This window comes from Equus asinus, chromosome 9 (genome assembly GCF_041296235.1).
Source record: "Equus asinus isolate D_3611 breed Donkey chromosome 9, EquAss-T2T_v2, whole genome shotgun sequence".
Taxonomy (NCBI): domain Eukaryota; kingdom Metazoa; phylum Chordata; class Mammalia; order Perissodactyla; family Equidae; genus Equus; species Equus asinus.
Genome location: NC_091798.1, coordinates 22,709,686 through 22,725,579, shown reverse-complemented (window position 1 = coordinate 22,725,579; position 15,894 = coordinate 22,709,686).

Sequence of the window (15,894 nt, the reverse complement as noted above, 5' to 3'; positions counted from 1 at the left end):
TTGGGCTGTTTGTCTTTATGTTGTCAAGTTGGTAAGAGTTTGTATATTCTGGATACTAAACTGTTATCAGATATATGTTTTGCAAATATTGTCTCCCATTCTGTTGGTTATCTTTTCACTTTCACCATAGTGTCCTTTGATGCACAAACATTTTGTTTTTGATGAAGTGCAACTTATCAATTTTGCCTTTTGTTGCCTACGCTTTCAGTGTCATATTTAAGAAACCATTGCCTAATCCAAAGTCATGAAGGTTTATAACTACATTAAACAAATATAGTTTTGAAGAAACTGGATTATGTGTCTTTAAAAACTCTTGAAGAAAAAAAGCCACCAAATATACACTAAATTATATGAAGAAGTGAAAATAGCAAATGCACTTATGAATCATATTTAAAATTCTCAAAAGCTCACAAGCTTCATTGCAATCAGAAAAATCCAGTTTTAAAGTGAGATTCCAGAGCTCCAATAGAAGATTAGAGTCATTACTGAACTGCATCAATAAAATAAAATGATTATGGAAAATTCAATTTAAAGTGATTTACTATGGGAAGGAAGAGAAGGATCTTCCCAAAGTAGATGAAAAGATCATTTATGCATGTGAAGGGGTGGACATCTACAGAACAAAAGCCAAAATCCTTTTAGAAAATCAGAAAGAACCATTGAGTCTTATCAATTATCATGAGAAATAAAGTTCATGACATTTGGTTGAGAGATCTGTTGGCTGAGAAAAACTTTGATAACTTAGGAAAATAAAATCCACACTTCAGAGCAATAATGACTTAGTAAAAATTCAGATTTCATCTTTTAAGAAAGTATCTTTATATGGGGCTGGCCCCGTGGCCGAGTGGTTAAGTCTGTGCGCTCTGCTGCAGGCGGCCCAGTGTTTTGTTGGTTCGAATCCTGGGCACGGACATGGCACTGCTCATCAAACCACGCTGAGGCAGCATCCCACATGCTACAACTAGAAGGACCCACAATAAAGAATATATAACTATGTACTGGGGGGCTTTGGGGAGAAAAAGGAAAGAATAAAATCTTAAAAAAAAAAAAAGTATCTTTATGTCCTCGATATTTCAAAAGGGGCATTTGGCAGAGACTCAAGAGGTGCCCGAGTCCCCTGGCATGAGGAAGGAGGAGCATTATGTTGGGATGGCTCAAGGATCCAGAATCTTGTGCCTATGAGGGACAGATTCCTCCATCAGGCCAACTCCCTCCTGAACAGCAATTCCTCCAAAGCAGCAAAACGGAGCCTGTCCTGGTGCCCCTCATTCTGGCAGATGCTCAAGACTTTCTTTTGATAACTCTGAGGCATACACATTTTCAGAAATATAGGCCAATAGGAATGATACCGCAGATGATCTTGGTCACTTAACTATGCTGAATTCAATCCTCCCACCTGGACGGCAGGCAGCTGACCCAGGTTCTGTTCTTCTACTTTATCCTCCTGTCAGAGGTCAGATGTCACAGATGGGTCCCAGGAAACAGTTCCTGAGTAGAGGAACTTCTGTCTTGTCCCCCTCTCTGGAAAGCCAGTATGGACTTCCCCAAGAATCTGATCCATGGAGGGCTGTCCATGGCCCAGCACATCATCCACTGGCAAGAAGAAACATTTCTAGACAAGAGCCGGATTTTGTTTTTTGTCTAAAAACTTGAAAACAGAAGTGATAGCCCTTCAGAGTTGATCTCACCTTCTAATGAGCCTATTTCTGAAGATCAGAATCATAGGAAAAATGCATTTTTGCTTTCTCCTAAAGTAATTTTCATATTTTCTCTCAGTATCATTGCTATTAAGTGATCATTCTATGCCTCAAATTGAAGATAGAATTATAATTCTTAAGATACTGTTTTATAACTGTAGATTATTTAAATGTGAATCTTAAAAGTAAATTTTTCCATTTTATTCTATTTGTAGGTAGGGTAATTACAGTTGTTTTGTTGTTGATGTTGACAAGTCCGCTAAAACAACCCAGAAACAGAGCAAGAATTTTGCCTTCTAAAATAATTTGGAATATTTTCTCTTTTAGTCTGATTGCTGTTAGTCAAGTGATGTATGAATGTTCAAGTGGAAACAATAAAATTATAATTCACGGGATCGTGTTCTACAAATACACGTTATGTAAATGGGGGTTTTATTAGTAAAGTGCTTCCATTTTATTCAATTTCTACATAAAGTATGTTATTTTTGATATTGCTATTTAACAAGTCTCTTCCATTGATCCAGAAAAACATGACAATTTTGTCTCCTAAAGTATTTTTCAATTTTCTCTTGTTTAGTTCTCTGCTGTAGTTATGTGATTACACGATTGCTCAAATGGAAGCTCAACACACCTATAATTTTTTATTTATTTAAATTTATCTATAGAGCTTATAAACATTGAAAAGGGAATGTCGTTTTCTTCTATCTCTAGATAGTGCGAAGATAGTACTTCAATTGTTGGTGTTTAATTTAAATCTCCGATAACATGAACTGTAGTTGTAGTAAGTTTTACACGAGCAGTTATAACACATAGAGACATTTGAAGCTCAAAGTCCATGTCTGTATATCAGGGGCCTAATTTACTTTAGCTAAAGACTAGCATACCTATTAAAACAAATTTTAGTTTAAAGAAAGCTGTCTTAAAATAATTTCCTCTTCTGGATGACTTATAAGAGGCAATCTAGGAAAAAGCTTACATTGTTTTTTTTTTTTTTTTTTGAGGAAGATTAGCCCTGAGCTAACTACTGCCAATGCTCCTCTTTTTGCTGAGGAAGCCAGGCCCTGAGCTAACATCCATGCCCACCTTCCTCCACTTTATATGTGGGACGCCTACCACAGCATGGCTTTTACCAAGCGGTGCCATGTCTGCATCTAGGATCAGAACCTGTGAACCACGGACCACCGACAAGCAGAACATGCGAACTTAACTGCTGCGCCACTAGGCTGGCCCCAAAGCTTACACTCTTAATTTTCTTCTGTCAAACATGCTATACATCCTTGGAGATCTGGATTTTCTTTCAGCCTTTATAAACTTACACCTATTAAAGACAAGCTATACCTTTAAAATAAAGGAAAAATCTGCCCATAATCTACTTTAAAGATTTACAGTGCATACTGACAATTAAGATTAGGATTCCACTAGTTGGTTCTTTGAGAAGATAAACAAATTTGACAAACCCTTAGCGAGACTCACTAAGAAAAAAAGAGAGAAGTCTCAGATAAATAAAATTAGAAATGAAAGAGGAGAAATTACAGCAGATACCACAGAAATACAAAATATTATAAGAGAATATTATGAAAAACTATATGCCAACAAACTGGACAATCTAGAAGAAAAGGATAAATTCTTAGACTCCTACAACCTCCCAAAGCTGAATCAAGAAGAAGTAGAGAATCTGAATAGACCAATCACAAATTAAGAGATTGAAACTGTAATCAAAAACCTCCCAAAAAATAAAAGTCAAGGACCAGACAGTTTCTCTGGAGAATTCGACCAAACATTGAAAGAAGATTTATTACCTATCCTTTTCAAACTATTCCAAAAATTGAGGAAAATGGAAAAATTCCTAACGCATTCTACAGGGCCAACATCACCCTGACACCAAAGCCAGACAAGGACAACACAAAGAAGGAAAATTACAGGCCGATATCGCTGACGAACATAGATGCCAAAATCCTCAACAAAATATTGGTAAACCGAATATAGCAATACATTAAAAAGATCATACACCACTATCAAGTGGGATTCATACCAGGGACACAGGGATGGTTCAACATCCACAAATCAATTGATGTGATACACCACATTAACAAAATAAGGGGAAAAACCACATGATATCTCAATAGACACAGAGAAAGCATTTGACAAGATCCAACATCCATTCATGATAAAAAACTCTCAATAAAATGGGTATAGAAGGAAAGTACTTCAACATGATAAACGCCATACATGACAAACCCACAGCCAACATCATATTCAATGGGGAAAAACTGAAAGCCATCCCTCTGAGAACAAGAATAAGACAAGGGTGCCCACTCTCACCGCTCTTATTCAACATGGTACTGGAGGTTTTGGCTGGAGCAATTAGGCAAGAAAAAGAAATAAAAGAAATCCAAATAGGCAATGAAGAAGTGAAACTCTCATTGTTTGCAGATGACATGATTTTATATATAGAAAACTCTAAAGAATCCACTGGAAAACTATTAGTAATAATCAACAACTACAGCACACGCTGGGTACAAAGTCAACTTACAAAAATCAGTGGCATTTCTATACTCTAATAACGAACTAACAGAACAAGAACTCAAGAATACAATCTCATTTACAATAGCAACAAAAAGAATAAAATATCTAGGAATAAATTTAACCAAGGAGGTGAAAGACCTATACAAGGAAAACTGTAAGACAGTACTGAAAGGAATTGATAATGACATAAAGAAATGGATGGATATTCCATGCACATGTATTGGAAGAATAAACATAGCTAAAATCCATACTACCTAAAGCTATCTACAGATTCACTGTAATCCCAATCAGAATCCCAATGACTTTCTCCACAGAAATAGAACAAATAATCTTAAAATTCATATGGGTCAACAAAGACCCCCAATAGCCAAAGCAATCCTAAGACATAAGAACCAAGCTGGTGGCGTTTCAATCTCTGACTTCAAAATATAATACAAAGCTATACTAATCAAAACAGCATGGTACTGGTACAAAAACAAGCACACAGATCAATGAAACAGAATTGAAAGCCCAGAAATAAAACCACACATCTATGGACTGCCAATCTTCAATGAAGGAGCCAAGAACATACGATGGAGAAAGGAATGCCTCTTCAATAAATGGTGCTGGGAAAACTGGACAGCCACATGCAAAAGAATGAAAGTACACCACCATCTTTCTCCATACAGAAAAACAGACTCAAAATGGACCAAAAACTGGAAGATAAGACCTGAAACCATAAAGCTTCTGGGAAAAAATACAGGCAGGACAATCTTTGACACCAGCCTTAAAAGGATCTTTTTGAATACCATGTCTACTTAGACAAGGGAAACAAAAGAAAAAATAAACAACTGGGACTTCATCAGACTAAAGAGCTTCTGCAATGCAAAGGAAACCAGGATCAAAACGAAAAAACAACCCACCAACTGGGAGAAATATTTGCAAATCATATATCTGGCAAGGGGTTAACCTCCATAATATATAAAGAACTCACACAACTGAACTACAAAAAAAAAAAAAAAAAAACAACTCAATCAAAAAGTGGGCAGAGGATATAAACAAACATTTTTCCAAAGAAGATATACAGATGGCCAATAGGCACATGAAAAGATGCTCAACATCACTAGTCATCATGGAAATGAAAGTCAATATTACACTTAGATATCACCTTATGCCCGCTAGAATGGCTGTAATCACCAAGACAAAAAATAACAAATGTTGGAGAGGTTGTGGAGAACAGGGGACCCCTATAAACTGTCAGTAAGATGCAAAGTGGTGCAGCCACTATGGAAAACAGTACGGAGATTTCTCAAAAAACTAAAAATAGAAATACCGTAGAACCCAGCTATCCCACTACTGGGTATTTATCCAAAGAACTTGAAATCAACAATACAAAGAGACATACACTCCTATGTTCATTGCAGCATTATTCACAATAGCCAGGCGTGGAAGCAACCCAAATGCCCATCAACTGATGGTTGGATAAAGAAGATGTGGTATATATATACAATGAAATACTACTCAGCCACATGAAAAGGACAAAATCGTCCCATTCACAACCACAGGGATGGACCTTGAGGGTATTATGTTGAGTGAAATAAGCCAGGCAGAGAAAGACAAACACCATATGATTTCACTTATTTGTGGAACATAAAATAACTTACAGACAAAGAGAACAGTTTAGTGGTTACCAGGGGGCAAGGAGGGTGGGAATGGGCACAGTGGTGAAGGGGCAGGTGTGTATGGTGTCTGACAAATAATAATGTACAAATGAAATTTCACAATATTATAAACTATTATGACCACAATAAAAAAAATTAAAGACCACACACAAAAGATTGACATTCCACTAGGGAGAGGAATTGTGAAAAGTAGGTCACAAATTTGTTTATACTCAGGTCTCATCTTCACATAAGCCTGCTCTCCTACAGGGGCATCTTTGTCTTCCTTCTGGCAGCTGGTAGTTTGAGTCATTGCAGGTGTCCAACAAATGTTGAGTTAATTAAATTTCAGTTTGAACCCATAGATACTAATTAAACTTAGTTCTTTTTCTTTTTCTTCTCCCCAAAGCCCCTCCTAGTACATAGTTGTATATTCTGATTTAGGTCCTTCTGGTTGTGCTATGTGAGACACTGCCTCAAGCATGGCCTGATGAGTGGTGCCATGTCCGTGCCCAGGATCTGAATCGGTGAAACCCTGGGCTGCCAAAGTGGAGCACACAAACTTAACCACCGGGCCATGGGGCCGGCTCCAAACGTATTTATTTTTTATTTATTTATTTATTTTTTTGAGGAAGATTAGCCTTGAGCTAACATCCGCCAATCCTCCTCTTTTTGCTGAGGAAGACTGGCCCTGAGCTAACATCCGTGTCCATCTTCCTCTGCTTTTTATATGTGGGACGCCTACCACAGCATGGCTTGCCAAGCGGTGCCATGCCCGCACTTGGGATTCGAACTGGCAAACACCAGCCGCCGAAGCGGAATGTGTGAACTTAACCGCTGCACCACCAGGCTGGTCCCCAAATTTATTTTTTAAATGATGTTTTAAAGCCTAAAAAATACTCACAATTACATTTTTCCCCTACAAGTAAATTATGAATGCAATAATAGTTTTCTAAGAGTTTAGAACGGATGCTTAAAACTATCCTTTTGAGTGGCTTGATTTTTAAAATTTTCTCTGGCCATGTTATGGATTATTTCAATTCCAATACGATAAAATTTGGGGAAATGCAGAGAAATTTTTTAAAAATCATAATGAAGGTATATATATATATAGCATGAAAGAATACAGTGGGAGGCAGAATAAAGGGTTAAAAGGGCATACTCTAAAGTCATGCCATCCAGTATAGTAGCCACCAGCCACATGTGGCTATTGAGCACTTGAAATATGTCTAGTATGAACTGAGATGTGCTGTGAGTATAAAATTTTACAATGGATTTCGAAGAAAAATGTGAAATATCTCAACTTTTTATGTTGATTACATGTTGAAACGATATTTTAGATACATTGGGTTGAGTAAAATATTATTAAAATTGATCTCTCCTGTGTGTACATGTCTTACGTGACTATTGGAAAATTTAAAATTATACATATGTGGCTCGTGTTATATTTCTATTGGAAAATGCTGCTTTAGAGTCAATGACCTGAGTGCAAATCTTCCACTAACATATGGTGTAACTTAAGTACTTAACATCACTATGTCTCAGTTTCCTTATCTGCACAATGGGTGTAATGATAATGCTTAACTGGGTTAAAAGCATTTCTTAGACATACTGATATCGGCATGTGTCAGTGATGAGTAACTTAGTAGTGAGGGAACCAGCAGAATGATCAAAGAGTGAGTCACTTCAGAGAGAGAATAGAATCAGAAGTGGGATATAGTTGAGAAATGGAAGAAGCACTGGAGCAGCTTATTAAAACAAACAAAAACCATAAAGAGCAAGCAGGCAGCTAATTAAGTAACGTTTGAAGTTTTATTTTTCATGGTCATAAAAGCATCAGGTCCATGTCAGTTGATACAGAAGAAATCTGGAGGGAATAGTACCAGATGTTAGATGTGCTGACCATTGGTTGAAAATGAGAACCAATGAATCTAAAACGCAATGCCAATGACATGTCTGTGGTCATTAACTGGAGTCCTCAGGTCACATTCCTTAGCCTTGCTGAGGAAGCAGAAACTGAGTTAAACTGAGGTCAGAGGCAGAGCACAGCAACAAATTCTGGTTTCAGACAGACTACTTCCAGCGATGTTTTTCAAACCATGAGTAAAACGCAGAATGTACAATTTGCCCTTCTTTCATTTTGGAACAAAAAAATTTGAATCTGACACCCATTAGGCTGTTGAGAATTAAGTGAAATAATACACCTGTAGCGCTTGCATGAATAAATAACGGCTATTATCATTATTATTGTTAATTAGGAATGTTATTATGGGGAAGTAATGAGGAGAAAGAAAAGTTATAGGTTAGATTCACTATACCAAAAATAGAATAATAATTGTGACTCATGTCAAAATTGGAGTTATTAAAATGTAATCAAATTTAGAGGGAGCAATTCTAAGAAAAAATTAATGGAGAGATTCACGTTAATTTAAAACATGAAACATTTCAACATTGAGAACCATGAACTAATTTGGAACTGTTTAATACTTCTTGTATATGCTGGTAACAGTGACGGCATAAAATACATTTGCAGGTAATAGAATTTAAAATTAATGTAAATCCAAAGAGCGGAGATACGGATGGAGAGGAAGAAAATGAATGATTTGCTTGCTGATAAAATGTGACCATCATTAAAGAATGGAGAGGATAAATGAATACTGAATTAACTAGAATGTTAAGGAAAGAAAAAGAGTAATATTGAGACTTGTCAGGCAGAGAGCTAACAGCATTAACTATCAGTGTAGAAGACACTTCGGGAGTGGCTGTTTGGCCTACAGGGAGGCCTTCTTCCCTGAGAACCCTCCCCAGGAGACAGAAGCAGTCTCAAGCAGAACCTGAAGGCCCTGGCGTTGATTGGTTCAAAGAGACCGTGACCTAAGTTAAGCCAATAAGATTTTGGGATTTGGAGCTGAGTGATACAGAGACTGGGAGCCAGAGTCATATTAACAGTAGTACTCTAGGGAGAAGGGCTGTGGATTTATTGTCAAGGATCTTAAACTTGCCTTGGTTCCTGGTTCAACAACATTCAACTAATACCTTATGTCAGGTACTGTGTCCTCCTAATACTTCCCTTCCTCCCCAATGCCCACTTTTTTGGCTCCAGATAGCCTAATTAAGTTTCTGTTATCTAAAATGAGAAATAAGAATTCAAAACAAATCATTTGAGGTAATATTTATACAGCATCAAATAAAAAATGTATCACCTTGATGTTATCAATAAAATTCTAAATACTAAATGTAAATCCTCTACGAAGTTTATTTCATATGAATAATGAAACTCTGTAAATTCCAGGAAAGGTAAATGCAGACATGAGAGAGGTAATAACAGCTAGCAATAAAAAGGAAGAACATGATTTTTCCATTTGGTTTTATGAACAACACTCTACACGATCCTTATATTTCTCATTTTGTAAGTGCAAGATTGATGGAAACTGTGACACAATTTAGCACAGGTCCATAGGCTGTTGTTCGAGAACTACTGAATTGAACCTTGGAGAACCTGAAATATAGAATTAAAAAAATCTTTTGATTATTCAATAAGCTCATTTTTATAAACAGGGCTTGAGGTCAGGGGAAATTGATTACCTCAAGGTCAGGAGAACAATTTTAGGCAAGGCTGCTTCTAGAACCCTGTCTAATGCTCTTTGGACATAAACACATTGCTAAAGAAATGTTTCCTGATGATTGGAAGTATAATGAATAAAATGATGATAGCCTGTTCATTATAGATGGCTTATTAGTGATGAAAGCTTGCTTTGTCATGTTGTAAATGTTTCGATTGTAACAGTCTAGACATTTCATTAATATTTATTGAAGCATGGGAAATATTAACTTATCCACTTATGAGTCAGTGTGGATATAAAAAAACAAATAAATGAAACTGCCCTCATAATGTGAAATACTGCACCATAATAACAATTTGATGTTCTTGTTTAAGATTTCAAATTGAATGCTGATTAAGTAGCAATACATTATACTAAAATTTTCATCTCACAAACAGTTCATTAGTCTAGAGTTTGTGGGTAGGGACATTTGTAATTATTACTCCCATGATTGAAAAGATATTATCTGCTATGCACATGACTTTGGATATAAACAAGAAGCACAAGTTTTACCATTAACATTGGGCGTGGGACACTGCCTGCAGGTCGTCTGTGGGGGCCGGGTTTAGTTCTATACTTCAACTACAGGAAAGTTTCTCCTCTTTTCTTGATATTTTCCCTATAAAATGATGGCAAAATGAAATGAATCTGGATCTTTTGCCACCTTGTTATTTTTATTAATTTTAAAATTTTCATTCCATTTTCTAAGTAAAGGAAAATCAATTTTTATAATGAATATGTATTATTTTTATAATTTGGAGGAATGAACTTTACTATTATAATAAGTGGAATCAAATCATGATTTTTTCCTCCTGTTGGTAATTTTTGGACCATATATTTAAATTAAGTCTGCTAAGTTCAGGCTTAAAATTAAGTTCTAGAGATCTACTGTACAACTTTGTACCTATAGTTAACAATACTATATTGTACACAAAGTTTTTTAAAGAGGATTGATCTCACTTTGTGCTCTTAATCCAATAAAAAAATTAAGCCTATGTCATATACATATATTTCGTTTTCAAAATGAAAATTTAAAACATCACTTTTTTCCTGTTATAAAAGTAATATAGAGACTTCCAGTTCGGGGACAAGATGGAACTGTTGTTCTTCTCCCCATTCCTTCTGCTTAGTACAGCTAAAAACCCTGGATGGTGTTATAAAACAAATATAAGGGGACTCTGAAAGGTGGGGAGCAGGCAGATTGGCTAGTTACCTGGGAAGACACGGCAGTGAGTTCCCCCGGTTTTCTTTTTGCTTCATATTTCTCAGACTGGGTGCTGGAGATACAGGTAACCTGGAAATGCCAGTGGGCTCAGACAAAAAAAGCCTACCGTCTCTAGACAAAGGACCAGCAAAGGTGCAACCTAGCAAGGGAGAAAATATTTAGTTAATAACCACTTGTGCAGAAAAGAGTTAACGTGGGAGGCCTGAGCCTGCTGTCCGTAGAAAGTGCTGCTTGCAAGGTTCGCCTTGGCTGGCATCTGGGAACTTCACTGATAAACAGTTCCCCACATTGATATTAAACTTTCCCTCAATGATAAGGGTGTCTCACCAGGCCTAAACTGTTCATGCAAACGATGTAGCTTATGCCGCACACTTGCTTTCTTTCTGGGAGTCTGAAATGGGTGCGAGGCAGTGGATAGCTATATGACCAGGCCCCCATAAAAATCTTGGGCACTGAGTCTCTAATGAGCTTCCTTGGGAAACAACACTTCATACCTGTTGTCACAACTCAGTGATGGAAAAATTAAGCGCAACATGGGCAATTCCGCTGGGAGAGAACATAGAATCTTGTTCCAGGTTTCCTCTGGACTTTACTCCGTGAAGCTTTTCCCTTTGCTGATTTTGCTTTGTAACCTTTTGCTGTAAACCTTATCTGTGAATACAACTATACTCTGAGTCCTGCGAGTCTTCCTAGTGAATCATTGAACAAGGGAGTGTTCTGGGAGATCCCCAACACACTACCATACTCCAACCAAATAGCACAAAAAAAGCAGTGGTCCCACTCCCACCTCTGTCAGCAATAGCCCAGGGGGAAGCCTAGACTTTCACCCTGACTAGGCTATAATGAGGTACCCCAACCCTCCTTTCAAGATAGTGTCAGAACAGTCTGAGTGAGGAGCCAGAACTTTTACCCTCCTCCAATGGTAATGAGTTCCACCCCCTCACATCTCCTATAACGTCAGGGGATGCCCTGTGGAGAGTAGCAATGAGGCACCCCTCTACCTCCCAACCAGGGTGCTATCAGTGGAGGCCTGGTGGAGAACTTGAACTCCCACCCTTGCACAACAGTAATGAGGTGCCCTTTCCTGCCCACATCGGGTGTCAAAGGAGGTCTAATGGGGAACCTGGACTTCTACCACAACCAGGAGGTTACAAGGTGGCATCTCCCTCCCCCCTCTAATGTGGTATTAGAGAAGAAGTGCTGAGACAGAAGATTTAAATAAGATCCAGAGTCTCCAAATATAATACCCAAAATATTCAGGATACAATAGAAAAGTACTCATCATACCAACAATCAGGAAAATCTCAATTTGAATGAGAAAGACAATCAATAGATGCCAACATTGAGATAACACAGATGTTGGAATTATCCGACAAGGATTTTAAAGCAGTCAGCATAAAAATGCTTCAATAAATAATTATGACAATCTTGACAGAATAAACAAAAGTCTCTGCAAAGAAATAGAAGATATAAAGAAAAAACAAATGGGAATTTTAGAACTGGAAAATTAAAATACTCTAAATTAAAAAATCAGTGGATGGGCTCAACTGAAGAATGGAGGGGCTAGAAAATTCAGCAAGCCTGAAGACAGAAGAATAGAAATGATCCAATCTGAACAATAAAGAGAAAATAGATTGAAAAAAAATTAAGAGAGTCTCAGGGACTCCTGGGTTATACTAAAAGATCTAATATTTGTGCTATCAAAGTCCCAGAAGGATAGAAGAAAGAGGGCAGACCCGAAAAAGAATTAAAAAAATAATATCTGAAAATTTCCCAAATTTGGCAAAAGACATAAATCTACAGATTACAGAAGCTGAACGAACCTCAACAGAATAAACCTAAATAAATCTCCACCAAGACACATTAGAGTGAAATTTCTGAAAACTAAAGGCAAAGAAAAATCCTGAAAGGAAAAAGAAACAGCAGTTTATAAATTGCAGGAAAAACAAATCGAATGATAGCAGATTTCTCCTCTGAAATTATGGAGGCCAGAAAGAAGTGGCACATTTTTCAGCATCAAAAGAAAAGAACTGTCAATCCAGTTTCCATATCCAGTGAAAATACCTTTTAGTAATGAAGGGGAAGTCATGACATTCTGAAATGAAGGAAGCCTGAAAGCATTTGTCACAAACAGACTTATCCTAAGAGAACGGCTAAAAGAATTTCTCTAAACAAAAAGGAAATGATAAAAGAATCTTAGGATCTTAAGAAGAAGAAAGAAAACTGAAAGAGTAAAAATATGGGTAAATACAATAGACTTTCCTTCTCCTTGAATTTTCTAAATTAGCTTTGATTATTGAAGCAAAAATTATAACATTGTTTGATGTGGTTTTCAATGTATATAGAGGAAACACTTAAGACAATTATAAATGGGAGAGTAAAGGAACTTACACAGAGGTAACGTTTTTATGCTTCACTCGACCTCGTAAAATGCCATCACCAGTAGATTGTGATAAGTTATGTACATATAATCTAACATCTACAGAAACCAGTAAAAAATTTATACAGAGATACACTCGAAAACTCTACAGACAAAACAAAACGGAATTCTAAAATCATGTTCAAGTAACTAACAGAAAGATAGGAAAAAGAAAATAGACAAACGAAAAACAGAAAGAACAAACAGAAAACAATAAAGTGGCCTTCACATATCAAAAATTACATTACACACAAAATGTCTATTTATTGTAAAAGCCAAAAACTGGAACAAAATATGCAGTAGGTGAAAGGTTAGGCAAATTGTGGTAAATCCATATCAGGGAATCATACTCAGCCATAAAAGGGAATGGACTATTCACACACACAACAGCTTCAACAGATTTCAAGGGCCTTATGCTGAGTGCAAAAGGCCAATCTCAAGAGGCATATACCATATGATTCCATTTATATAACATTCTGGAAATGACAAAATCAGAGATGGAAAACAGATTAGTTGCCAAGGGTTAGGAATGGTGAGAGAAATGGGGGTAGGTGTGAGTATAAGGTGATACCTTAGTGGTGGAGGAAGAGTTCCATATCTTGATTGTAGTGGTAGTTACATGAATCTACATGTAATAAAATGTCATATAACTATACACACACACATTGTACCAACGTCAATGTCCCGGTTTTGATGTTGTACCGTCATTATATAAGATGAAATCATTAGAAAAAATTGGGTGAAGGGTACACGTGATCTCTCTTTTTGCAACCTCCTGCAAATCTATAATTTTAAAATATCACAAGTAAACTATATATAATATGTATATGTATCTAAAGTATAGAAAAGATTTGTAAGGATAGACATAAAAATTAACAGTGGTAAGGCTATATTATTTGAATTTTAGAAAGGCCTTCATTAATTTAAATAAAAAAGTATGTAAAATTATTGTAAAAAATTCAAACACAGAATAATATAAACAGGATGAAAATTACCTGCTCTATGATGCCATCAAGAGAGAATTTCATTCATTTAACAAGTACTCACTGAGTGCATCCTATGGGGTGCCAGGAACTATTAACATTTTGGTGTGTATTTCAGAACTTCCCTGTGCATCCAGAGTCATACACAAATTATAATCATTCACTGATACGTATTACTATATGTATAATATATCTATTGTATTTGCATTATTATTACATTGGTATTGTGTATTATATTGGTATGTTATATTGGCTCTCATTACTTGGTATTCTAATTTGTTACTCATCTATTCAGCAAATATTTATGAAGCACCAGCTTTAGCCAACATCATGTTAGACTCTAAGAATATGATGGTGAATAAATCAGGCACGGTCTGTTTCCTCACAAAGCTTACAGTATAGTGACAGACTGTCACTAAACAAATTTTCTGAGAGAAAGACACAATTACAGATTGTGTCAAGTTTAGACAAATGTAAACAATGCTTTGAAATACCCAACTGTGAAAGGAAAGGATAGCAGTTATGATGGCAAGATACCATGGCATGTTTATCATTGATGGAAATGAACCAGTAGAGAGAAAGAGCCAGAGAGAGGGATACTGGATTTATAGAAACGTTCCCAAGAAGGAAGTAGCCAGAGCACAAATATAAGGGTTGGCTTCAGGTAGAAGGAAATTGTCACATTGAAACAGAAGCAAAGGAAGCAAAGATGAATGCAGATATAACTTAGTTTGCAGATTTAGAGATCTGAATTGGAGGCAATTCCTCTTTGAGATCTATTTTATTGGCAAAATATGAGACAATGTCATCTGCCAAGAGCAAGGATGTAAACTGGAAGGTCTCAAGTTTGAAGACAGTAGAGGTTTTAAGTAGTCGTTAGGGAAAGCAAGTTGAATAGCGACAGGTAGTAAACTTGCCAGGCTGAGTTAAGGGCCTGTAGAGTCTGTCCTATGGGGCACATTCTAACCATTTTGGGCTCACTGATTGCAGTCAGGAAAAAGGTGAGGGAACAGATATTAGAAGAGGGACACAAAGTGCTATGGTGAACTAAATTTAAAAACAAATAAAGCAGGTTGTTTTTTCAACTGGGAGGAGAGGAAGAAAATGGTCTAAGAGAGAAAAGAGAAGGAAGTAAACAGGTCATGGAAAGATGGAGATAAAAGCAGGGTGGTGGTGGATTTGTGGCCAGGAGCGCAGGAGTGTCCTTTGTCTTCCAGTCCAGGCCTGGTAACAGTGAGATCAGCATCTGATTCTGTGAAAGTGGTTCAAGATTTCTTTTAGTCTTTCAGACCTGACAACCTATCGAAACCTGATGGAGGAATTCTCAGGCATCTTCAGTTGCTGCAGAGAAGCACGAGTGAGGCACAGGTATATTATCCTCCATGTGTTAGAAGAGAGGCCTAGTTAACAACAAGAGGGAGAAATTTAATTTTTCTCTTACTGGCAGTCATGAGCTGCTGTGAGCCCTTTCTTAGGTCCACTTTGTGTTCATTCCTAGTTACCAAGTCTAGTTCCTTTATTCAAATGGTATTTTTCAATCCACTCCAAGTATCTTCTTAACATTATTTTTGATTTCATGAAGGTTTAGCTAAATCAATATGGACTTGAAGGAACTGAGATGGGGCAAAAGATAACTTAAAATCCTCTGTTAAATGGGTCATTTGTGCAAAATACTCTGCTACTATCATTCTCTGAGAAATACTACTGCTCAACACTTGGCAATTATTAAATCATCTACCCTGTAGTAATGTCAAACTTATCGTATTCTTCACACACTGGCTATTCCATTACTAAAAAGAAGC